Genomic DNA, 25,493 nt, shown 5'->3' with positions numbered 1-25,493 from the left:
GAGGCATTCATTCAGCACTGTTTTGGAAAAATCTCTGTTTCAACCTATTCCTATACGTTAGCTATTAAAAAACAACAGACAATTGCAAAAACAAGTTGACCTTTTTGTGTTCCTTGAGCCCAGTCACAAGGTGCCCTCATGACTGAGTCTCGTGCCAAACAACTCATTACAAAAAGGGCTAGGGTCCCAGACGGTGCTGAAGCTTCATGAGCTCTCTCCTGTGCACTGACAAGTGGCCGACTCTGGAGCCCAGGCTGTTGCTTCCCAGTCTGGTGATGAATCCTCCATAGTCTGGTGAGTGTAAATATATATATATATCTTTTCCCTTCTCCCCTTCCCATTGCAATTTGCTTATTATATAATTTGCTTATATTAATTTGCATATTATAAAATTTGCTTATTATATCTGCATTGGCATTTATGTGGGGTAAAGGTTGTTTACCCTTGAAGGTATTGTGTGTGTCTTTTCTTCTCCCCTTGCACATCTCCCACACAGAACACTAATCTACTATCATTTCAATACTTTTAAATTTATTGACTTGCTTTATTCCCTAGAACACACCTTGTACCCTTAAAATGTGGGTACGCCATTTCCACCCCTGGAATCAAAAGATGGATCTTTGGAAAGATCAATAAAATTGCTAACTTCTAATCAGAATTATTAACACATACACACATAAGAAAGAGAGAAAAGGCATGAATTCCAAGGTCAGGAATAAAAGAGGGACCATCACTAAAGTTTATACAGACATTTAAAAATAATAAGAAAATGTTATGAACAACCTTATCCTTGTAAATTCAATATCTTATGTGAAATGAACAAATTATTTGAAAGACACAAACTAGCCAAGCTAATTTAAGAGAAAACAGATAACCTCAATAGCTCTATATCTATTAAATAACTGAATTCACAGTTTAAAACCTCTAGACAAATTAAATTTAACAAAGTTTAATTGAGCAAAAAACAATTTGTGAATCAGGCAGCCCTCAGAACCCGAATAGGTTCAGAGAGACTCCAGGGCTGCCACATGGTCTGATAATATTGATAATATTTATGGACTAAAAAAGGCAAGTGATGTATAGGAAACAAAAGTGAGACACAGAAACAGCTGGGTTGGTTACATCTGGATGTCTGCCTTATTTGAACCTGCTTTGGACAGTTGGCTGCATATGGTTAGTTATGATTCCATTACTCTTGTTACAAGAGTAGATTATAGCTGAGTGCAGTGGCTCACACCTGCAATCCCAGCACTTTGGGAGGCCGAGGTGGGTGGATTACCTCAGGTCAGGAGTTTGAGACCAGCCTGGCCAACGTGGTGAAACCCCGTTTCTACTAAAAATGCAAAAAATTAGCTGGGTGTGGTGGTGCATGCCTGTAATCCCAGCTACTCAGGAGGCTGAGGCAGGAGAATCACTTGAACCCGGGAGGCAGAGGTTGCAGTGAGCAGAGATCATGTCATTGCACTCCAGCCTGGGCAACAAGAGCAAAACTCTGTCTCAAAAAAAAAAAAAAAAAAAAAAAAGTAGGTTACAATTTGTTTACTCATTATTAGTTTATAGTGCAACATGTATAGAGAAACCTTTAGGCAAAACTAAAAATATGTTCAGAGGCAGCTTTAGGCCAAACTTAATTTAACGCCTTCCTACAAAGAAAACTTCTGGCTCAGAGGGCTTCATAGGTCCATTCTATGGAAAGTGTATCAGTGGTTGCTAGGAGCGGGGAGAGATTCTAGGGAACAAACTATAATACAAAGTGAAACAGGAGAATTTCCTGACCCTGCCTCGCAGGATGTGTGACAGGAGTGTGGCTCATTTATATGGCTACCATACATGCTCAAATCCCTTATGGGATGGGGAGCACACAGACAGACAGGTGCAGGAGCCACGGTGAGTGCCCCTGGGCTCCGGCCCCATGGCAACATCCAGAGGTGGGATCCTGCGACTTCTGAAGCCCAAGAGGGCACATGTTACAGTGCACTCTTTTAGCCTTGCTGTCCATAGATGGCTTAAGTGTTAAACAGCCCAGTGCCCTCTTGGTACCCAGGTCCTTGTCCAGCATCCAGGAAGAATCAGGTCACACACAGACTTGAAGGATGAATGCCGGTGTTTTATTGACCGGTGGAGGTGGTTCTCAGTGGGTTGGATGGGAAGCTGGAAGAAGGAAGTAGCGGGAAGACGATCTTCCCCTGGAGTTTGGCCATCCAGCAGCTAATCTCCTCTCTGACTTTCCCCAGCTGAACTCCTCTCGGCATACGGACTCTCCTTCTTGTCTCTCTGCCACGCCATTCTGCTGTTCTGCTCTTCTGTTCTTCTTGTCTCCTCGTGGAGCCTGGGGTTTGGGGTTTATATGGGTACAGGACAGGGGGCGTGGTGGGCCAAAAGGCAACTTTTGCCTTTTTTCATTTAGAGCCATTTTCACTTAGGGCCCATTTTCATTTAGGGCTGTGGATTTCCAGGCTTGGGGGGAACCTTTGCCAGGGAACTGCCCTCTTCTACCCAATATTTCCCTGTCTCCTGTCTGTATCGTCTGTATCAAAAGGAGCAGAGAGAATTGGGGAAATTATAAAAACATCCTCTGTCACAATTTTTATGGTGGGCATATGACTGCATTTGTTTGTCAAAACTCATCAAATAGTATACTTAAAATTAGCAACGTTTATTATATAAAGATTACACATCAATAAAGTAAGTTTAAACACCCATTGCATATTATGCCCTCCTCCCATGAGAGCCAGAGTTTATTTCAGGCCCCTTTACTCAGTGAAATAGCTTAAAATCCATTAGATGCCATATTTTTGCTAAAATATTTCTAAGCAAAATTATCACATACATATTATTTGGGTTTTGTTTTTATTTTTGATGCAGTTTTTTTAGTTTGGATAATGTAACATATTGACGTTTTTTAAAAAGCCAATACAATATCAACCACAAAAGAATAAAAGATCATTTATCAGGGATGTTATAGAAGAAATTCACGCACAAGGGAGAAGATTGAGCTAGATCAGCTCTTCTCCATCCTGACTGCACTTCAGAGTCATCTAGGCAGCTCCTTACAAACACCAAAACCTAGACCCCACCTCCAGGGGCTCCAATAGTTTGATTCTATTGGACTAAACCAGAAAAATTCAAAGGTGACTTCTAATATAAACATTGAAATTTCATTGCCTTTGGTTTTTCTTTTTTAAAGTTTAAATGGAGCTTGATTGTTCCCAACCTCATCCAGCCACCTGGTTGCCTTGCCAAGTGTATTTTCAAAACCATTAAGCAATATGCTGAATAGTTCAGCAATTATAACTTTAAGATGTAAGTTATAGAGGAATAGAAACACTTTAGACTACAGTTGAGACACAGTATCTCAAGAACATATGTGAGATTCCTAGATGTCCTAATCCCCCAAGGAACCATATGTAGACATATACTTATAAAACATCAGAAAGCCCTGAAAATTAATCAGTCTTCACAAAAAGAGACAGAGAGACAGAGAGAGAGAGAGAGACTGTGCATGTGTTTGTGTGTATATCAGTGTGTATCTAATGGGTTTTTATTATTCAATATACTTCCTTAAAATCTTATTTTCTATGCCTTAATGATGGTCTGGAGACCAAAATATTTTACAGATTGTCTTATTAGACTCACCATGTGACTTTGAGGAACTAAATCTTTCTCCTAATATAAGTGGGAAGTTGAGGGACTGTTTTCTCTAAAGTTATATGTCAAAAAGACTGAATTTTAAAGTCAAAGAATATGTAAACAGGAAAGTTAAAAGATACTTCAGTGGGTTGGTTTTTCTTAATTTACCTTTTCTAATGTAAATATCTTCTCTTAGTTCTTGTTTCTCCAGTCCCTCCTCAAATTCTTTTCATTTTCTTCATTAATCACAGAGTTTCAATGATATATAACCTACAGAAAATCCACTCTCTGAGGTCTGACATTGTTGAGCCAGATTTTTGGTATGGCAGCCAGATGAGTCTTTGTGTTTTTCTACTTGATTCATTGTTTGTGTCTTAGCTACTTAAGTATATTTTATGTTTCTTATATTCTTATATCATTTGATGCAATGCAGGGCACTGAATTAATAACATAGGTTTTGGATTCTAAAAAACATATTTTTTTTACATTTTAACATTTCTGAAATAAGAATATACCTATGCTTCATTTATTCATTTAATGTAATATTCTTAACATTTTCTAAGAAAATGAATTAAATGGAATATCTTAGAATTAAAGAAAGATGGCATTTTTTGGCTGATTATTTGTATCCTATGCAGAATATGTAGACTTTATCCTTGTATCAGGTCAACAACTTTACATCTATGTTCTTTACTAAAAAGACCTAAGTAGAAATAGTACATAGAACTAGTAGTAGTAAGGAATATGTACATTCCCATTATGTTAGGCAACTTCTCTTCTCCCTTCCTACCTGTCCAGCTCTATCTTTCCTTCCATACCCAAAGTCACAAAATGACATAACCAGGTTTTGCCTAATTTTCCTATGGAGCTGAACAACTCTAGATGCTTGCCAGTCCAGTCACCAACTTCACATGATGAAAACATGGACAAACTGAGAAGTTACTTAACAAATCAAAATATTTGAAATCTACCCTAAATAATAAGTAAAAACAGATCTAGAGCCCACATTTCCGATATTCCCGATATTCTTCTGTCTACTACAGTATGCCATGAATATATCCTGCCAGTGACACTAGTGTGGGCTAATAGTATTGCTTCAGAACTAGAAGGATCTTATTCAAAACTGAATATGCAGATGAATCTCATGTTTATAAAGCCAGAGTATTTGCAAAACTGTCATGCACAACACAACAACTTAAGGACAGCAGATTTTCAGCCCATCAAACTGTTTTTCTGTGTGTTTAATTATAGTTTTACATGTTATCACTGTGGAAAACTTTATATGAGAGAGAAGAAAATCATAAGAATGGCTGGGGGAAATGTTGTTTAGTATCAGAAAAGAAATCAGGCTTGTCTAATCATCTGTCTTACTGCCAGAATCATACCGTGCAACTATATACTTAAAAATTAGATATTTATTTCTTTCCCTTCTTCTCAGTTCTTTTTACACTTCAGTTTTAATATCCAAGGTGATCTCCATTGAAATCAGTATGTTAAACCACAGTAGTGTCAACTGAAGAAAGAGGAAGTTCATAAATTTGGAAAGGTGTTTTATTTCCCATAAAAGACTGCAGCCTGCAGGGTGGCTGTTCTGACAGGCTGGGAAGCATAGCTACCAGCCAGAAGCTGGAAACAGACATTTCAAGGGAGGGTCAAAGGGAACAGAAATTTATGCTGCACAGGGTGGCCAAATACACATATTCAGTAAGCTATAGGAGAAGTCATGACTATTTATGAAAGGAGAAGCATGTGCATGCACAACTGAGCTTCATGTTCCTTCATGGGTCTCTTGTACAAAAATTGGTGGTGTTAGCATGATCCAAGGGTGGAGTTTTCTGCACTCTGGCATCAAAAGGTAAAGCAGAGGACATGAAAACCCTCCCTGCACATTCTCCTTAGTCTGGCCAGAACCACTCTGTGGTCAGTGGTCTTCTATGAGGCACAAAAGAAAGGGCAGTGTCAGGCCGTTGGTTGGTATCTGTGGTGGAGTCTTTTGGAAGGGCTGCTATCTGTTTAGCTCCGAAAGACAAAACCCTCGTAGCGGTTAGTGGGGGAGGGGGTATTCAAAGTGTGTCTGACCTCCCATCCAGTCCTGGCCAAGACTCAGTTTTCAAGGTTACTCTGGGGTCTACTTGGCCAAGAGAGGGTTCATTCAGTCAGTTAGGGGACTTAGAATTTTGTTTTTATTTCTCAGTAGCTCCTCACCATTGCCATGATTTAAACAGCAAATACACATTTTGGTTTTCGTTTTTTCCTCTAGTATCTATATGTTGCTTTTCAGACCAAGTCACGGTGACATTTTTGAGCATTACTACATGGATTCCTCTTTGTTGCTATTTGCATTCACATTGGGCAAAAGTCATCAAGATGCAGTCCATAAAAAACACCAGAGTAGAGCAAAAGGTTGGCAATATCCAATCTGAAGGTGACCTTCAATCTGCCTTTTATGTCACTAGGACTTGTTACTCCTCCTGTTTCACCTCAAGTTCCTTGCTTTGGCTGAGTTTGATACGGGAAGAGGACAGAGTGTTGTCTTCTGGGTATTCAATTAAATAGATGTTACATTTTCAAGATACTCCTGTTTTCTTTTATTTAATGTAAATATAAAAGCCAATTTAAGGAAATACACATTTGCATACATTTTTAGTTTGGAATTTTTTCAAATTTCAGATGTTACAGATGTCACAGGAAACTGGAAGAAAAATAAGCCATACATCATTATTGAAATAATAAATGCCTTATAGGGGTTTCCTACTTGGGGTGATTTTGAAAACAACTCACTTAAATATTAACGGATATTGAGGAAAGGAAAGACAGAGAGAGAGAAAAAAGAGATTTCTAGGTTCCATCTGGTATAAATGAAGATGGCTTGTTTGTCCTTTGATGAAAAACCCAGCAGCTGTCTGGGAAAGGGGATCTTCCAGAACACAGGGGGGATTCGGGTGGTGGTAGGGAGAGACTCTGACACACAGGCAGAGGAAAGATGGAAACGGCCTCTTTCAGGGAACCATCCTTATCACTTCCATCAGAAGCTGCAGTGGAAACAATCACCTTCTCTGGCAGCAGCTCTGATGGAGGCACCCCCCAGAATCAGAAACAGGCAGACTAGGCGTTTGAGAGCATCCTCTGGAGACAAGAACTGGAAAAGGAAAATAGAGGGATGAGGAGGCTGAGAGTTCCTGTCATTGGTGATGACGAGGAATGAAAGTTCCCTGAAAGGAAAGTGACATTCCTGGTGGGGCAGTCCCTTGCTTTAAGGCTACTTCTTTTGACATTGTCTTGGCCAGGAAAATAATTAAGAAAAATAAAACAGTTTTCTCCATTTTTCAGAAAAGTATTTGGCATTTTCAGAAGGTTATTGTGATTAGAAGCATTTGTGCCCAATCTTGTATCATTACTAGAAATGAGGCTTGCCCTTCCCTTCCCTGCCTCCATTTTTCCATAAGGCTGCATGTGACACTGCATACCTGAAAGAAAAAAGATGTCCTGTAGATCTAAGCCACATTTCCTCCCTTCTGCAGGTTCTCCTGGCAAAGATTCGGCTGGCAGTGATGAGGTGGTAGTAGCCAAATCAGGGTGGTGAGAGGGCTGTGGGCAGTTTATCTCGGGCCTTATAAGGACAGTGGGAAACACTTGGACCCTGAGGTCCACCTGCTTTTGGTTTTCTTAAGACTCAGAGTTGAGTTCCTGAGAGAAAATAGTGACGCAGGGACAGACTGAGTGTTATTAGGCTGGACTGCAAGTAGGTACTATTCATTAGAGAACTGGGCTAGGAACACACTAGCATGGACTCTCTAGGTCCAGCCAGACCCAGTCTTGCTTCCCTTCCCTTTATTGGTCCCAACTTTCCAGAGTAGAGCCCACTGAGCTGTTCATCTCCCCTTTTCGCCCTTCTCCTGCAATTCCCATCCGATTCAGCACCTGCTGCTGAATTTAAGACAAGAAGAATTTTGCAGCCTAAGCCTCATTCCCCACAGGCTATGGGTTCATCCAGGGATGCTTCTGTGTAAAGCCACTCCATCAAATCACTTGCTCCCACACAGTTTCCCAAATTAGGTCTCTTCTTCCTTTGGCCTCAAGTCACAGAACTGGATCCAAATTTTGTTCCACTCAACTTGCTTAAGCTCCCACCACCTTCATTTAAATAATCCAATATTTAGCTTTTACCCAAAAACTGATCGAGAGAATGATTTTGTAAGGAAAATAATGTGAGGGATATCATTTGCTCTATTAACAGGCTAAATTAAGTTAGGTCCTGGGGAGGCCATCCACTTGGACCTAATTCCTATACTCATTTACATAAATATCTTCTCTAAGTATCATTCTAATGTAACACTTTGGTCTTGTCTTTGTTTATGCCCTACCTATTTCTAGAAATTAATTGAGTTCATTCACAAAGATGATTACTGCAAAATATTAACAACATGAAAATAAAAGTAGAGAACCATAGGTTATGAGGAGCAAAACAGCTGTCAAAGCCTCTACCATTACTGAGAAAGAACATAAAGCCTAGTCTTAAGTTTCTTGGCAGCAAAAACTAGGAAGGCAATATAATATTTGGAAGAAGGAAGCATACAAATTCTTCATAAGAGATAAGGTTTATTCTCCTATCTAATTCAGGGAGATTTTGTTCACAGTCATTGTCTAGGAGGCAGGGAATTGTTCAATGGATAATGTCCTTAGCCAAAGCTTTACAGAATATGAAAGGCCGGATGCCGCGAATTCAACATTAGCTGGAGTGTAATTTGCCCAGGTAGAAACAAAAACTGGGGATCTCCCTGAATTAAAAGCATAAAGTTCTGAATGTCAATCTTGTATTCAAGGAAGCATCAAAAGTCTGACAGTGTTGGGCAAGGACATAAGGAGCACAAGAAGATAGGGTAGTATAGGACCAGGGTAGACATCTAGGGCTCCCTGCCTTTGGTAAACACGCTCCAAGTTTGCATGAACTATGAACTGTGGCATCTGTGGCTTTTACAGCTCCATAGATTATTCTTTTACTATTCCTAAGCCTTTGCTCAAATCAAAATCAAAAGTCAGATCCATGGTGCTTCACACACATAGCGGAAGATGTGAGCATCTTTCTGTGTGCAGTCAGTCTAGCTGGCAGGATAGAGGTGCTCTTTGGTTTGTATTCCATAGGCTTTCAGACAAACTTAAAGTTTTCTTACTGGTCTCTACATCAAACGGTTGATGAGAAATGGGGAAGAGGACATCTGTTAGTGAAATTAGGTTCCCTGGGGCCACAGGTAGTCAAAATTTAGTCACTCAGCGTAACAGAGATTCCCAGAGACAGCCTGAAGGTGCTGAAGGTGAAATAAATGGTCCCAGGGCAATGAGCCTCTTGAGCTGCAACTAGGAAGTTGGGGAGCCCCTAATTTGAAAGTCAGGCAAGTGTGTTCTGTATGGATCCTAATTAGGAGACTACCTTCATCAATGACCTCTTGAGACCTACTAACAGGATGGAAACAGCTCTGTGTCAGAACACCTCATGGTAGGAAAGGGCCTACACTTAATGGCAACTCCTGTGTGGTTTTGTTATTGGAGTTGGTTCTGCATATGCCCAGAATTATTAAGCATTTGAAAATCACATCTTAGTAGAAGAGACTGGAAAATATGACAGCAGAGTGAGGCATTAATTCCCAGAAGCAAAGCTGCCTCTCCTCTTGTCCCTAATTTCACAGGAGTGAGAAATGATGCAAGATTTTGGGCTCAGCCACGAAGAAGGCAAATTCAGCACTCCAATGAAAGCATTCTTGGGCTATCCTGAGCTCTAATTCTACATTCCTTTTGTGAGTTTTCATTTTCAGTAGAAAAATCTGGGGCTAGGACTGAAAATTCTGTAACAGCATATAATCATCATCTAAAACGGCTTGGCATTGTGACTTGTGAGTGATGGCTCTAACTACTTCTCCAGGGTGAAATTCCTGCAAATCACTTATTGATGAATCGATGCCCCAAATGCCAGTCACCATTACAAGATGTTACCAAGAGATATGCTAATTCCTCTCCAGAACACTATTGCTTTATGTCCATTGCTAATCGTGGGAGGAAAAGCTGTGCAAGTTTCTAAGATAAAAATAATCCACAAGCTAGATATATAATAATCTTTGCCCTGTAAATTCCATTCTAACAGTCACTTGTGTTCATGACAATAGAGTTTGAAGACCTATTCTAACCTGCCAAAGAGAATTCCAAACCGCATGGATAAATATGAACTAAATATTATGAGCTTTTTCCTAAATTTGTCAGTCACCTTTTGAAGCAGAAATAACACTTTTAGATCCCTGATGTTTGAATACAACATCGCAGCCTTAATTTAATGACTAGAACTGGAGTGACCCTAAGAAATGAATATATCCTCCAAATTTATGTAAGAGTAAAGTTCTGCAATAGGAATGTTAAGTTGATAACATCTGTCAATATAAGCAGTAACTCAAACCACTGTTATTTCCATTTGCTAAAAACAAATGCAAATGTCTTAGTCTAGTTTTACTTGGACAGGGAAATGGCTCTCTGCATCATATTACGTGAGGGTTGTTTTCTTCAAATTTTTTTCTTTACTCTCCATCATCACTGAGAATTAAAACATGGTATCCAAGAAGTTCTTACAAATAAAGATATCCTTGAGAGAGTGAACACAGTAAAGCATCAACACGATAGCTTAAATTTGCAGGCAATACAACAGTTACCATTTTCACCTTTGGGTTCCTTTTGGGTTCCTAACTATGCTGTTGTCTTTGTTACCATCTAAATGGTTGTATTTTTGTGTGTCTGTGTCTGCAGAGGCTAGGAGTGCCTCAGGGTCCGGGAATCTCCTTATTCATCCCCATGTCCTCTTGTCCTTTCTTCCCCTCAGCCCCCTAGTATCTGGCAAAGTGGCAGGCAAATAGTGCTCAATAGATAGCTATTGAACAAAAGAATTTATAATTAAATTTAACAATACAGCTAGGTGATTAAAAAATTCAGGGGTGAAACTGCAAGAAAGTTATCTTCTTTTTATTATGGAAAAAATAAACTTTATTTTAAATTAAATTATTTTATTTAAAGCAAAATTAACTCTCAATAAATGTTAGCTGCAATGGAAGGGAATGAATTGGAAAGACCAAGCTGTAAAGATTCTATTTTAGCCACATGTGGTCCATCCTATCACTCTTCAACCATTTAACAATTCCCAAATATCTCTATCACACACCTTCACTTCCACTGAACATTTTCAGAAGGAAGACAAGCACTACATTCAGTACGATTCAGTACGTTGTTTTGTACTTTATCATGAAGGCCCTGAGTCTGGACATATTATTTTTCTTAGGCAGAATAATCACAGCCATCACTAAAAATCACAGAAGTAGAGCCAATGAGGGCATTGATCTATGATTATTTTGCTTATAATTGTCACAAGAAAAAAACATAAAAATTTCACTGGGACATTTCAGTGCACATAACCTAGTCCAAGACATTCAAGATAAGCTTGGCACTTGTTACCACTATGGTCACATGAACTGCTTTGACGTATTTCTAAGTGAACTTACTACTGAGGTGGAGCACCAGTAACACAACACATGCCCAGTGAAAGCAGAACAAGAACCATATTGCTGTATTTTTTTTTAGCTAGGACGGCTTTAACTCAACATGTTTAAACAATAAGGAAATGTTTTGGCATTGGCTAGATCTGCTGGAAGTCCAGAGGAAGGGCAGCTTGAAGGTTAGCATCACTTTGTTAACACAATTCTTTTCCTTCTGGTTCCTTATCTCTGGTTACACCGTATGTTAGTCTCATCCTTAAGATGAAGTCAAGATGGTCACAGTTCTTCTAGACCTCACATCTATATAAGACATTAACAGAGGGAAAAAAAAGCTATTCTTTCCTGTGCTCTCTTGTAAGATGGAGAAAATATTTCTCGGAAGTTTTGCAAACTTTATCTTGTACCTCACATGCTCACTCCTGAACCAAGCTCATACTTAGGGATATGCCAGGCCCAGAAACCGATATTATTCCTCCAATCAGATGACTTCTACACAAAGTGGGGGCATGAAGTGGGAGTCAAGGAGACAACAACCATTCCCAAACACACCATCACTGTACCAGGACTATATAGTACACTTTTAAAAACAACTCTGATACTTTTAGCTAGAGATGAAACTTCTTTCTTTCGAAACCTGCCCAAAATAACAAAATGGTTATAATGAAGAAGGGAGTAAGAATCCTAAATCACAATATTAGAAAATATCTGTCAAACATTATGAAATTTGGGTCAACATAAAAAGGGCATTGAAAGATAACATGTGCTTTGTCAGACCTCAGACAAAATATAGATGAGCTAAAATAAATGTCCCTGTCCAAAAAGGCACATGCAAGGATGTTGCGATTAGAAGAGCAATAGTTGGCTGTATGGCAGGCAGCAGGGGTGGCTATAGGAAAAGCAGGTAATGTGATTTGACAGAGGCTGATAGATGTAAGACCAGATCCAATAGGATCTCTGAATAGAGTTTCTGAAGAATAGAACAGAAAACATGAAAAAAAGAAAAGTATTCAGCAATACAATAAAAGAAAACTCTTCTGGAATAATCGACAGAATTGAACTTACAAGTTGAAAGAACTCAACTTTAACCCAGAAAAAAAATGATACAGAATAATCAACACCAAGCTATGTCCTGAAAAAAATTATAAATCTTCAAGAACAAAGAAAAAAGTGAATCTTAAGTCCACCCACACATAGAAAAATAAGTTTCCTAAAAAGCAGAAATAATCAGGTCTACCTCAGAGACTTCTCTTCCGTAACAATGCCATAAATAGTGGATCCGTGTCTACATATTTCTAAAGGAAAAAGAGTATATTCGAGAATTTGGGGAGGTTTTAAGGAAGTGGGACTTTTCTTTGGATTGAATGCTATTAGGAAGTAGCAATAGTTTTGTGACTGGGTACCCTAGTAATTCCTGTCTAAAAGGTGAGAAGAATGAAGCATAACTAAAGTTGCGATTGGTAGAGAATCAGCAATTACACATATTATACATAATATGGGGATGTTTGATCATTTTTTGGGGTTTGGACAAGGTTGTTTTTGTATCTGAAAATGGTTTTCTATTAAATTATTTATGTTCAACAGGAGGACACCACTGTCTAGCTGCAAATGCCAGGTCTGCTCCTGGCCATCAGGGACTGCCATCCTCTTACTCAATTTTCTGTAGTAGAAAGTTACTGTATTAGTCTGTTTTCATGCTGCTGATAAAGACATACCTGAGACTGGGCAATTTATAAAAAGAAGAGGTTTAATGGACTCACAGTTCCACGTGGCTAGGGAGGCCTCACAATGATGGTGGAAGGTGAAAGGCACATCTTGCATGGCAGCAGGCAAGACAGAATGAGAGCCAACTGAAAGGGGAAACCCTGTGTAAAACCATCAGATCTTGTGAGACTTATTTACTACCATAAGAACAGTATGGAGGAAACTGCCCCCATGATTCATTTATCTCCCACTGGGTCCCTCCCACAACATGTGGGAATTATGGGAACTACAATTCAAGATGAGATTTGGGTGGGGACACAGCCAAACTATATTTGTATGTCTTGGGAATTTTGGTATTCTTCAGGAAATCTTAAACTTTGCAAACTAAATTGATACTTAAAAGTTGCTATAATGGGCAAATTTAGTTCCAAGCCTTCATTATGTTATGTTTCTGCTGTTCTAATTTTTTGAGTGTGAAGGGCTTGTGCTGCAACAGTTAAAAAACTATTTCAATAGTCATCATAATAACAATGGCCATTTATCGTGTCTAATATGTACCAGACAGCATTTCAGGTGCTGTATATTTGGATTCTTTATTACCTCTCCCGAAACCCAATGAGGTAGATATGATTACAGAAAATGAAAGAGAAGCCCTGAGACTGTACATAATTTCCTCACAGTCACACACAAAATAGGTGGCAGAGACACAATACATTTTTACATCTCTCTAACCTCAAATCCCACATCATTTCTATTGATAATTGTTAATAAGTTTTCAGAAACCTATTATTTTCTATTATCAAAATAAAATAGGAAATGCTAAAAAGCAGCAGCAGTAGCAACAATAAAATAGAAAGTAAATTTTTATTAAAAAGCTTTTGAGATTGCCTCCTTACCCAATGTAAGGGTTTTTTTTTAACCTTAAATGTAGTGGATTATCTGATACTTGCATAATATTCTTCCTGTCATACTCTTGTTCCTTCAGCTGATCCCAACTAACTGGTTAAAAATAAGCTTCTGCTTGCTGCTTTCTAAAGAAGAGTGGCTTAGAATGGATTCCTTTCTGTGCTTTGGAGAAACTTATTACTGGTAGGTAAAACTTAGGTAACAAATTTCTCCATAGCACAGTAAGGAACCTATCTATGATTATATAAACCACAGATTATCTTAGAGAACAAAGTCCTGACCTGGATAGCATCAGAAAGTCCCCCTTTTAAGGTCCCTTCTGGTACATGGACTGATGAGCTGGGGAGGCCAGTGAAATATAGTGACATTTTTGGCTAACAATTATTTTACATTTTCCATTCTGGAGTTGCCCTTGAACTAGAATATTGCATGAAAGATGCCACCTAGCCAATAAAATTTCCCAAGAATCAGCTCACCAAGAAGGCTTTATCTTTTACAAAGTTTACCACAGGTTCCCAAAAAGGGCCATGACTACTAAAAGAGGTGTTGAGTCTTTAAAGTTATAACACTTTCCCATGCTTCCTTCTCTGAGCTATAAATCTCTGATTACCTTCTAGAATGTTGAAGAAATGGCAGAGGCGACATATTTGATTAGGGGTTGGGGTAAAGAGATAACCTTGCTTCAGAGGTCTCAACCTTCCAAGTGTCTGTTCAACCAAAGGTGAAGATGCTCCAGGCTACAGATGGCAGTCTGACTCCGGCCAATGCCTGATAAGTCCCTTGGTTTGTACAGAGCAGAATAAGGAAAAGGGATGGGAGAGGAGCTATCTCAAGACTTTGTGTGAACTACTCAGCAGGAGAAAATAATTATTAATATTTATTTACTTGACCACTGGACCTGATATTGATGTGTAAAAATTTGTACAGAGGGGCAAAAGTTTTGGGATTTTTTTTTGTCAAGTTATTAACACAGTTGTCGCTTACCCCTCTGTGTTTCAGTGAACCTAGGAGGAATGCTTGCAAGTTCCACACTCCTGTCTGGCTGTACTCTGTCACCTTCTGGCCCTTTGATGACCCCTGTGCCTCCTCACACTGTTGCTCCCTTCCTCTCACCCTTTTCCCCAAGTGTGGGCACAGATCTGTCTCCCAATTCTCCAAAACACAGCTAAGACCAGACAACTGTATTAAACCAAATCTTACTCTTGGCTTAAGAATTGCGAAAGGGAATTAAAGCATAGAAAACTTTCAAAATTGGTAGAAAGCTTAAATGTGCTCAAGGTCCCCATGCCTAGCAGAGTCCCATGTTACTGTCTCCCTCCTTAGGTCATGGCGTTCTTCCCAGGGGCCATTGCCAGCCTGGCCTTGTCTCCACTCCCCAGCCCAAGTCCTCAACTCCTCAAAGGCTTCCTCTCACTCCCAGGCTCAGAGCAGCTTCTGCTGGGATATGATTCCTCTCACAAGGAGACAAACTTGTGACTGAGCTGTAGAGCCCATCACCCCTACCACTTAAAAAAATTATTTTTTGCTTCATCTTTGCTTAACCAGAGAGCTAAAATAGATGTTTTCCCAATATACAAAAAAAGACAATTTTATCTTAAAGTAGAATTCATATCATATCTCTACCTCTAATAGAAGTTTCAGACCCTTACCCCAATTCTATCAAAAAATATAGGAGGTCTAATCTTGGGCAAAGCACCCTGTTGAATGAGACATAGATAATATATTGTTGACATTATCACATGTGTTATCATCTCTATTGACAAAACAAAAACCAGTTGTTCCTGTCTCTCATATTTAACAAAATAATTGTGGCTGTATTTCTTTCAATATCCTCCTTTCTGGAAAGAAAATTTCCGTGGAGCTCCCTTGGACCAGAATAATATCAAATTTCTAACATTATTATGGAATTAATTAATAAGGTAATATGCAATTTAATAGCATAAAGGCACTTACTTTTTTTTCCTAGTGAAAACACTGACACACTTTAACCTATCTTTAGCCATGCAGTGGGAGGCTTTGTATACTCCCATTGACACAGTGGGGACCCACTGGTGTTTCCTCAGTGACATGAGAACCACCTAAAGCCATGGTCCTTTAAAATTTCCACCTAAAAAACTTTTGTAACCCAGCCCCATCTGACACCTCCATTTTGCCAGAAGCCTGTAAGTTATTAAGCAATTATCTCTGTAACTCATGTTTCTTCACGAAATGAGCTTCTTTATGTAATGAGCTTCGAGCTGGGTTCTGCCAATTTCATTCAGTGTGGCTGTGTTTAATAGTGATGTAAGTGACTTCTTGGCCATCTGTAGTAAGTTATTTTCTCATGTTCCTTGTTTCCATTTCCCTTGTTGAGAAGGTCATTTCCTTGTATTTACATGACTTCTTTCACAAACTCCCTAGCCTTTCTCTGTAGGGTTTTGCACCCTGATTCAGTCTTTTACACAAGGTCACAGCCCCCTGACTATTCCCATGGATTCTGTTCTTTCTTTTTCTTCCGATATTGTCCCACCTTCACCCCACTCCCCTGGCTACTTCGCGCTGCTTATTATAGCTTTTCTGATAGTTGACAGAGTCATCATATTGGTCTGAAATTTATCTATAGCAATATAGCATCTAGAGTTATGACCTTCAGACTTCTGGAGTAACCAGGAGATATTACTCCATTTGCATTAAGATGCTACAGCATGGCTTCTGTTAGGTCTCCCCCAATTTTCAACCTAGGAGTACAGTTGGCTGTATGATTTCATTAAGATCCATAGGTTTGCCTATTAAATTCTGCCTTCCCTTTTTATATCTATCTATGTTCAGAATTTCTGGTTACTTTATTGCCATCTTATGCATATCATGCTCATAAATTGGTAGTATGTGGGAAGGGCACTGGACTTTTAGGTCAGAAAAGCGGGTGTTAACTATCACTCAGCACTCACACAATACTGTGATGGTGAGTTCTTCAACTTCTTCTAAGCCTCAGTTTCCTCATATTTAAAAGGAGGCTAACATTGACCTCATACAGATATAAAGATTCAAGGAGATCATGAGCCAAGCAAAAACTTCTCAGCTCTATTGATTATAATTATACTCAAGATCATCTCACATGGCATTAGGAAGGTTAGCTGAATGCCATCAAAGCACTTTTAAGTAAAAGGTATAATATGTGTACCATAGCAATAGCATATGCATTTTTTTTTTTTGAGACGGAGTCTCGCTGTCAGCCCGGCTGGAGTGCAGTGGCGCTATCTGCTTCCTGGGTTCAAGTGATTCTCGTGCCTCAGCCTCCCGAGTAGCTGGGATTACAGGCATGCACCACCACACCTGACTAATTTTTGTAGTTTTAATAAAGATGGGGTTTCACCATGGTGGCCAGGCTAGTCTTGAACTCCTGCCCTCAAGTGATCTGCCCACCTTGGCCTGCCAAAGTGCTAGAATTACAGGTGTGAGCCACCACGCCCAACCTATGCACTCTTGAGCCCTGTAGTTGGTAACCGTTTCAACTAACATGTCTTAGTGTACTGTTCAGAGTAGGTTCTTCTCTCCCAGCTTGTGTCACAAATTCCAATTATGTTTGATTCCAAAATGCATCATCATCATTATAGTTTGTAAAATGATAATTTTTTTTTTTTTGGAAATGAAGTCTTGTTCTGTTGCCCAGGCTGGAGTGCTGTGGCACAATCTCGGCTCACTGCAAGCTCCGCCTCCCAGGTTCACGCCATTCTCCTGCCTCAGCCTCCTGAGTAGCTGGGACTACAGGTGCCCGCCACCACGCCTGGCTAATTTTGTTTTTGTATTTTTAGTAGAGATGGGGTTTCACCGTGTTAGCCAGGCTGGTCTCCATCTCCTGACCTCGTGATCCACCCACCTCGGCCTCCCAAGGTGCTGTTGGGATAATTTTTACACACCCACTATGTACCAGGTGCTGTGCTAGGTGCTCAAAGATTTTATCATACAGTTGGAGTCCTCAAGGAGCTTATATGTTAGGTAGAGAGGTAATAAAAATGTAAAAGAATAAAGCAAAGGAATGTAAATTTAATGGAAGCAGGTAAGTACAGAAAATTAGAGGAAATAGAGATCCTTGTGGGGTTTTGTAATTGTGGCACAGGGTGCTAGCTAATTCCCTCTCCCCTCTCCTTAGCACTCTCCCTGCCTTCCACACAGAGCATTTCTCCTTCTCCCTTTTAGTAATAAAACTCTGAATTGTAGCTAGGCTCAGACTCCCAGATACAGACTACATTTTCCACCCTCCTTTGCAGCTAGGTGTGGTCATATGACTAAGTACTGCCCCATGAGATGCGAGGGGTAAGTGATGTGTGCAACTTCCGTTATACCCTTCAAAGGAAGCTGCTTTGTTCTCAATTTTCTCTTTTGCCTTACTGCAGGCTGAAATGTGGACCTGTGCCTTTGCCCTTACTGAAGCTGCCAACATGTAAATAAGTAGCTCTACTAGAAGATCTCGGAATAATCTCATAGATAAGAGTGGGCTACCCATCCCCAACTGCCTGCTTACCTATAGTAACTATTTGGATGGGGTAAGGTTTTGAGTGTGGATAACTAGAGAACAGTGATACCACAGAGGAGGTACTATAAAACTACATACAAAGAAAACCAGTTCTATATATGAGGTGATAGCAGTGCATCTATTAGGAAATATCCATCCAGCAGAAATGCAAAATTAAAGCTCTGGGGAGCTTCAGCTTTGAGATATATATATATGTGTGTGCATATATATATATATATATGTATGTATATATGAAGCATCTGAAAGAAAAGTTGAAACCCTGGGGAAAAGGATAACAGAGAGGTAAATGGAAAATAGGAAAACAGTGCTATTGAAGGTCAAGGGAAGAGCTTTGACAAAATAGGGTTCACTCAACATGGGAGTAGATGAGAGTAAAGGTAACTATAAAAAGAGATTAAACTTGGTTCCTAAGTTCATGTTCTCTTTATCTGTATGTCCTCATTTCTAGCTTTACTTAAAATATTTTTCCCTAAAATCTGATCTTTTTGATTTCTCTGTGCTGCCAAGACACTCATCACATCCTGCCTTGATTTACACAAACTCCTTCTCACTGGCCTCTTTCTCATCAATTTCCTACTCCAGTCTTTGCCAAATGTTATTGCCAAGTCCATTTTCCTTTCCTGCTGTTCAGACTATGCTTCTCCCACTCTGCTTTGGCTTCTCTTCACCTTCCAGCCTCCCCATGACTCTGCACCTGCTTACAACTTTTCCTCATCCTTCCTACAGCCCCATCCCACACCCCACCTCCACTCCTTCCTCTGGCCCTTTCATCTCTTCTGGCACCTTTAACCACCAAATTCAGGCAGTCATAACTTCAGGCCAACACCCTACATTATCCTCCTCAGCAGATCCTATTCCTGCTGCAAAGAAACCCAGTGTATCCACTTCCTGTATGAAGCTTGCTAGCGCTAATAATGATATGCTGTGTGCTGCATTCACCCAGAGTATACAAAAGAGTATTGCTTGGACTGTACTCTTTCCTGTCCCTATTACCTCTAGGGCCTTGTATTGTTTGTTCTGGAAGAACATGATTTCATTACTGTCAGATAATTTCTGTTTTTTGTAAAGTACTTATTGGTGTTACCTTGGAGTACTACATAAATAATACAAATCTCACAATGCCTCTCTGATGAGAGGGCCTAAACCCAACCAGTTTGTCCAAAGGTACCTAGAGTTTTTTTCTCAGTAGTGCCTGGTAAAAAAGCTTATCTGTCAAGAAAAGGGAGAAAATTAATGTACAGAAAGAAAGGTATGATGTTTCTATTGTCCTCAACAAATAACGCTCATGGGGAAAAAAAAGACATATTTGAGTGAATCAGAAATTCAATGAGCATTATAGGTAGCTCAGCAAAAACTCCTTTCCAGCTATGGAACATTCCTCAAGGACATATCTTACTGTTATCACAGAAAGCAATGATTTGCCTTGCCACCTCTGAACCTTTGCTCATGCCCGTTTCTCTTAGCATATATACTAATGTACTACATTTTAGTGAAAATACTCACTATGAAACCTAAAGAACTAAGATGTATATTTATAAGCACATAGGCAAGTATGGAGAATAAACTTGTATATATGTCTTCTAGGAGCATGATTTAAATAATTGTTGCTTAATGCTAGGTTTTCTTCTCAACAAGAAAAAACTTGAATACTTATCATTAATTTAAATGCACTTGATATTTTCACAAAATGTAGAAACTGAATAATAAAGAAAGGTTTGGTTTTTTGCATTTATTTTACATGATGAAAAAAGCCCTTGAAATTCAGCACAGCGGTTTCATTTTCAATAAGAATCAGAAAACTGTCAAAGACAAACTGTTTTCCATCAGACAAATGACTTGATCACAGATAATAAAATTGCACAAACCTCAAAGCCTAAATAACCATGTAAATGGGTTCTATGATTTTTGAGACAGATGGTGAATCACAACAGTGATGGGTTATGAATTCCAAAAAGATTGTCCTTCAGAATATAACAAAAAATGACTGAGGAATCAGATTTAAAATATAGTTAAAGTAAAACCAAAATAGAAGAATCACATCAATTTTTAAAAGATCAAGAAGACAGAAACAGAGAACATATAGATTATATTAGAACCACTCTACAAAGAAAATCCTTTTAAATTGAAACATTATGCTTATGTTAACAGAAGGAAATTGGAATGTATTTCAACAAGATGAGTAATGTTATCTGCTTCATTCCATGTCATGTCCAAGATTGTAGAAATTGCAGCCTACTATGTCTATCAACCTGCTTATCACTTGCTGCTGGCCTAGAGGTGTGCCCAGCAACCATGGTCACTGTCGGGAACTCTTAATCTCCTTATCTAGTTCTTAGCTGCATAACATGAGAGTGAAGTAGGAGCCATTATGGAAGATAATTAAATTCTCATTAATAAGATCTTGTATTCCCAGTACCACTCAAAGGGACCCAGGTTAGATTAAATCACAGACAACCCTATCTAGGTAAGGATTGATAGTCATAGTTTGTCAATTTTGGCCAACAATAAGTGAACCCTAGGAAGGCATAAGCAAATATGGTGGAGAAAAATAATCAAGAGTGCTAACCTCAGCCCTGACTCCTGGATATGTATTCTTGGGCCATTTAGGCATATTATTTTGTATATTTATATTAACTAATAATATATATGATAAAATACATAGCATGTATAATTAAATATCTATAATATCACTTACCTCTGTTTACATTCCTTGACTCATCTCTCAACATTCTTTTCTACTTTCTCTATTCTTTTCTCTTTTCTCTATTCTTCAGCTCTGCTGCCATTCTCTCAGGATGCATCATGCTTCTTCCGGACAGCCTTTATACCTGTTCTTCCCTCTGCCTAGGCCTTTCTCCCCTTTAGCCAAGGTAGTTCCTATTTAGGCTTTAAGTCCCCTTTAAATGTCATTTTCCCTACCACTGCTTCACAGAAACTTGTAGGTTTTCTTCAATGTATTCACCCTAGTTCTGGTTAATTGTAATGTCTGCCTTAAGTAAATGATAAACTTCAAGACAAGAGAGCGTCTACCTTTCCTTTTTTTTTTCCTCCACAGACTGTATTTCCAGTGCTTAGTGAATAAGCTCAGGAATAGCTCTGTCAGTGTTTGTTGAATGAACAACGAATGAAGGATTCTGTTGGTGAATAGTGTGTTACTCTGAACATTTCATAACATCTTGCTGTTGCACATGCAGAGACAAATGACTTGGTGCCCAAAAAGAAGGTCTCTTTTTGATACATTATGGCTTGGCTTTATTTACCTGGATCCAGATGAAAACTTCAAAATTTTCCCTAAGAACATTTTGGTGACCAAGAAAATTGAACAGGAAAAGTTCTAGCCTGGAACTTAGGAGAAAATAGGCGCTAGAAGATTCCTCTCATCTTATCTTCCTGGAGAGGGAAGAGACTGGCCCCACTGACATTCAGTGGTATGCAATGGAGATTCAAAGACTGTGTGTGGCAAGGAGGGATCCCCCCTGCCCCACCCCACAGACTCTAATCAAATGGCAAATGACAGCAGGCTTTAATGAGACTGGAGTGATTTCATGAAGACCTGGAGCATATTATATTATAATCTACTTTACAAATAAGGCTGGTTGATTAATTTGGTGTGGTCATAGTACTTAAGATAGGAGCCCTTAGTTTTGGAAGCAATTGGTTTCAGAAAAGCCATAGCGGTGGGTCTGCAACAGTAGAAGTTCGAAGTAACACCCAGAGATGAAATGTTACTATTGTCAAGGTGTATTGCTGATTTGCTGTGTGTTATACATTAAGAAATATAAGCTCACTGAACCCTACTCATGGACAAACCCATCAGGGACAGTCCTCAAAAGTGTATTTCTGAGTTGGTACAGTATTCATATTCATTTATGTTTTCATTTTTGTTTCATAGACCACCAATAAATTTGGGAAATAACGCATCTACATATCCCTTCTTGGACAGTCACAATGTATATGGCACATTGATGACTTTGAGAAGTCCTGCACTAAAGGTTATTCACCTCCTTTGACCACTAATACTTCTTATTCATAAAAAAACTTATTTGTCAATAAAGATAGTCTCAGCAAAGCTGATGTATTAAAAAACTTCTAAGCTTCAGTGGCTTAAAATAGCAAGGTTTATTTATCGCTCATGCTATATATCCATTGTTGGTTGACTGGAAATCTTACACCACAGTCTTTACTCTGAGATCCAAAGTGTCAGAGCCACCATCATCTGAGCATTCCTTGTTGCTCTGGAAGAGAGAAGGTGAGCTCTGGGTGTTTAACAGGTAAATATTGCAGCTTGAAAGTGATTCATAACTGTGGAATTTTGGCTCAGAACTCATTGGTCAGAAGTAGTCACATGGGCTCACTCAAACATGAGGGGCTCAGAAAGTACCATCCTACCATGTGTCTAAAATGTAGACAGCCAGAAATATTCAGTGGACAGCACTAATGACAACTAACCCAGTCAACCTGGCTAAACACTAATGTTCATTAAAGTATAGCTGGGACCCACTGCTGTTCATGGTTTTAAAAACAAGGATTGGGGACTTCCAGTTTTAAAATGACAGCATAGAAGCAAACTGGCTTCACTCCCTCCCACTCCCTCCCTCCCCCAAAACAAATATACAGCACTGAGATTTTCACCAGCAACAACCTGTAACTCAAATATGAGGATGAAATAGTTCCCAAGGCCACAGGGAAGTGTAAAAACTCTGAGCAGATGGTAAGAGAAGCAGACTTCCACATCTGTGATGCCTCTCCCTCCCCATTCATTCTGACAACAAGTACATGGAAAATCTTCCCCATGTAGAAACTCATGGTATCTACACTGGAAAAAATGAAATTGAGGTGGTAAACTAACTTTCCTACTATCTTGGGTTCCCTGGAAGGAAACTTTCTTGCCTTAACCCAAAGGAACTATTGTGACTGCCTAAAGAAGGAAATATCCCTGAGGAAAGACAGAGACAAGGGAGGTTGGTGGAATCACCATCCCCAGCCCTGGAAACTGCTTGTAAGTTGGTCAAAGGAGATGTCAAATCAGAGCGGCTACTCAGCAGCACTATGCTATAGGAAGTATGTTCCATAGGTCCCCTGGGCACAAACTCCTCGCCAGTCTTCACACACCTCCAGGATAATGTCTTTGGGACCCCTCCCATTTGGGACAGACAGCACTCCCACCATTTACTAGAGCAAGGCAAACCTGGGCTTAAAATGGCATCTGGAGCCAAAAAGGAGACAGCAACTTAGTGGTAAGGATTTGCTAAGCAAATATATATATATATATATTTAAAGCCAGGAAGAGAAAATGGAAATAACTAATCCTTCAATGCAAAGACATAGGTATATACCTACTAGAAACAGGAGCAAATAGGGAACCATGATCTCCTCAGAAGGACAAAGCAAAAATCCAGTGACTGAGCCTAACAAGATGATGATTTGTGAGCTCTCCAACCAAGAATTCAAAACAGCAATTTTAAAGAAACTCAGTGATCTCCAAGATAACATAGAAGTGCAATTCAGAAATTTATCAGAGAAATTTAACAAAGAGATTGAAGTGATTAAAAAAATTAAACAGAAATCTTGGAATTGGAGAAATACATTTACTGAATTGAAGAACTAATTAAAGGCTCTCAACAGCAGGATGGACCAAGCAGAGGAAAGAATCAGTGAGCTCAAAGACCAAGTATTTGAAAACACACAGTCAGAGGAGAAGAAAAGAAAAAGATAAAAAAAAAAAAAAAAAAAAGAACACAAAAACCTATGAGATACAGAAAATTTCCTTAAAGGACCAAATCTAAGAATTATTGGTGTCCAAGGGGGAGCTAAGGAAGAGCAAGAGGTAGAAAGGTTATTCAAAGGAATAACTGAAAACTTTCCAAAACATGAGAAAGATATAAGTATCCAGGTACAGGAAAGTTTGAGAACACCAAATAGATTCAACCCAAATAAGACTACCCCAAGGTATATAGTAATCAAACTCTCAAAGGTCAGGGACAAAGAGAAAATTCCAAAAGCAGTAAGATAAAGCAAATAAGATACAAGAGAGCTCCAATTCATCTGGCAACCAACTTCTCAATGGAAACAAAATAGGCCAGGAAGAAGTGGAATGACATTTTCAAAGGACTTAAGGAAAAAAAATACCATCCAGAATACTATATCCAGAAAAATTATCCTTCAAATATGAAGGAGAGAGAAAGTCTTTCTCAAACAAAAGCTGAGAGAATTCAGCACCACAAGAACCATTTTTCATGAAGTACTAAAGAGAGTTATTTAATCTGAAAGAAAAAAACCACTAATGCACAAAAGGAAAACTTTTCAAGCTATAAAACCTGCTGGTAAAATTAAATACATAGACAAACCCAGAATACTCTATTGCTTTAATTGTGGTGTACAACCAATTCAAAACTTTAGTATGAAGCCCAAAATACAAATCTATCAAAAACAATGATAGCTACAGCAACCTGTTAAGAGATAAGTAATATAAAAATATGTAAATTGAGACAACTAGAAGTCCAAATGTCAGGGGAGTGGAGTTAAAATGTAAATATTTTGTGTGTTCCTTTTTTGCCTTTGTTTCTAGTCTTTAATTTGTGATAAGTCATCACCTCTTTTAAAGTAACTTGTTATATCTATAAAATGTTTTTTGTAATCCTCATGGTAACCACACTGCAAAAATCTATAATAGATTCACTAAAAATAAAAACAACTAATCAAAACATACTATCAGAGAAAATCACTTAATCACAAATGAAGATAGTAAGAAAGGAGAAAATGAAGAGAGAGGTCTCATAACAACCAGAAAACAGATAACAAATTGGCATTAGTAAGTTCTTAATTATCAATAATAAAACAGAATGTAAATGGTCTCAATTCTCCAAGTAAAAGGCATACAGTGGCTGAATGGATAAAAAAACAAGACTCAACTATATGCTGCCTTCAAGAAACCCACTTCACCTATAAAGACAGACTGAAAGTGAGGGGTGGAAAAAATATTCCATGCAACTGGAAACCAAAATAGAGCAGGAGTAGCTATACTTTTATCACATAAAATAGACTACAAATTTAAGATTATAAAAAGAGACAAAGGACACTATATAAGGATAAAGGAGTCTATTAAGCAAAATGATATAACAATTATAAATATCTATGCGCCCAACACTGGAGCTCCCAAATATTTAATGCAAACATTAATAGATATAAAGAGAGATATCTACTGAAATACAATAATA

The 25,493-nt window shown here is 38.8% G+C and overlaps 1 long non-coding RNA gene across 1 annotated transcript; it reads left to right on the top strand.

Annotated features, from left to right (window-relative positions):
- Positions 1-197: 197 nt before the first annotated feature.
- On the top strand, positions 198-24,021 carry LOC134810335 (uncharacterized). Its single transcript, XR_010158105.1, has 2 exons — positions 198-294; positions 21,332-24,021. It is a non-coding gene; the product is annotated as an uncharacterized LOC134810335 (long non-coding RNA).
- The last annotated feature ends 1,472 nt before the right edge of the window (positions 24,022-25,493 follow it).

This window comes from Pan troglodytes, chromosome 5, assembly GCF_028858775.2.
Source record: "Pan troglodytes isolate AG18354 chromosome 5, NHGRI_mPanTro3-v2.0_pri, whole genome shotgun sequence".
Classification (NCBI taxonomy): Eukaryota; Metazoa; Chordata; class Mammalia; order Primates; family Hominidae; genus Pan; species Pan troglodytes.
Note: the sequence above shows the minus strand (reverse complement) of the source record. Positions and strands in the feature narration are given on the sequence as shown.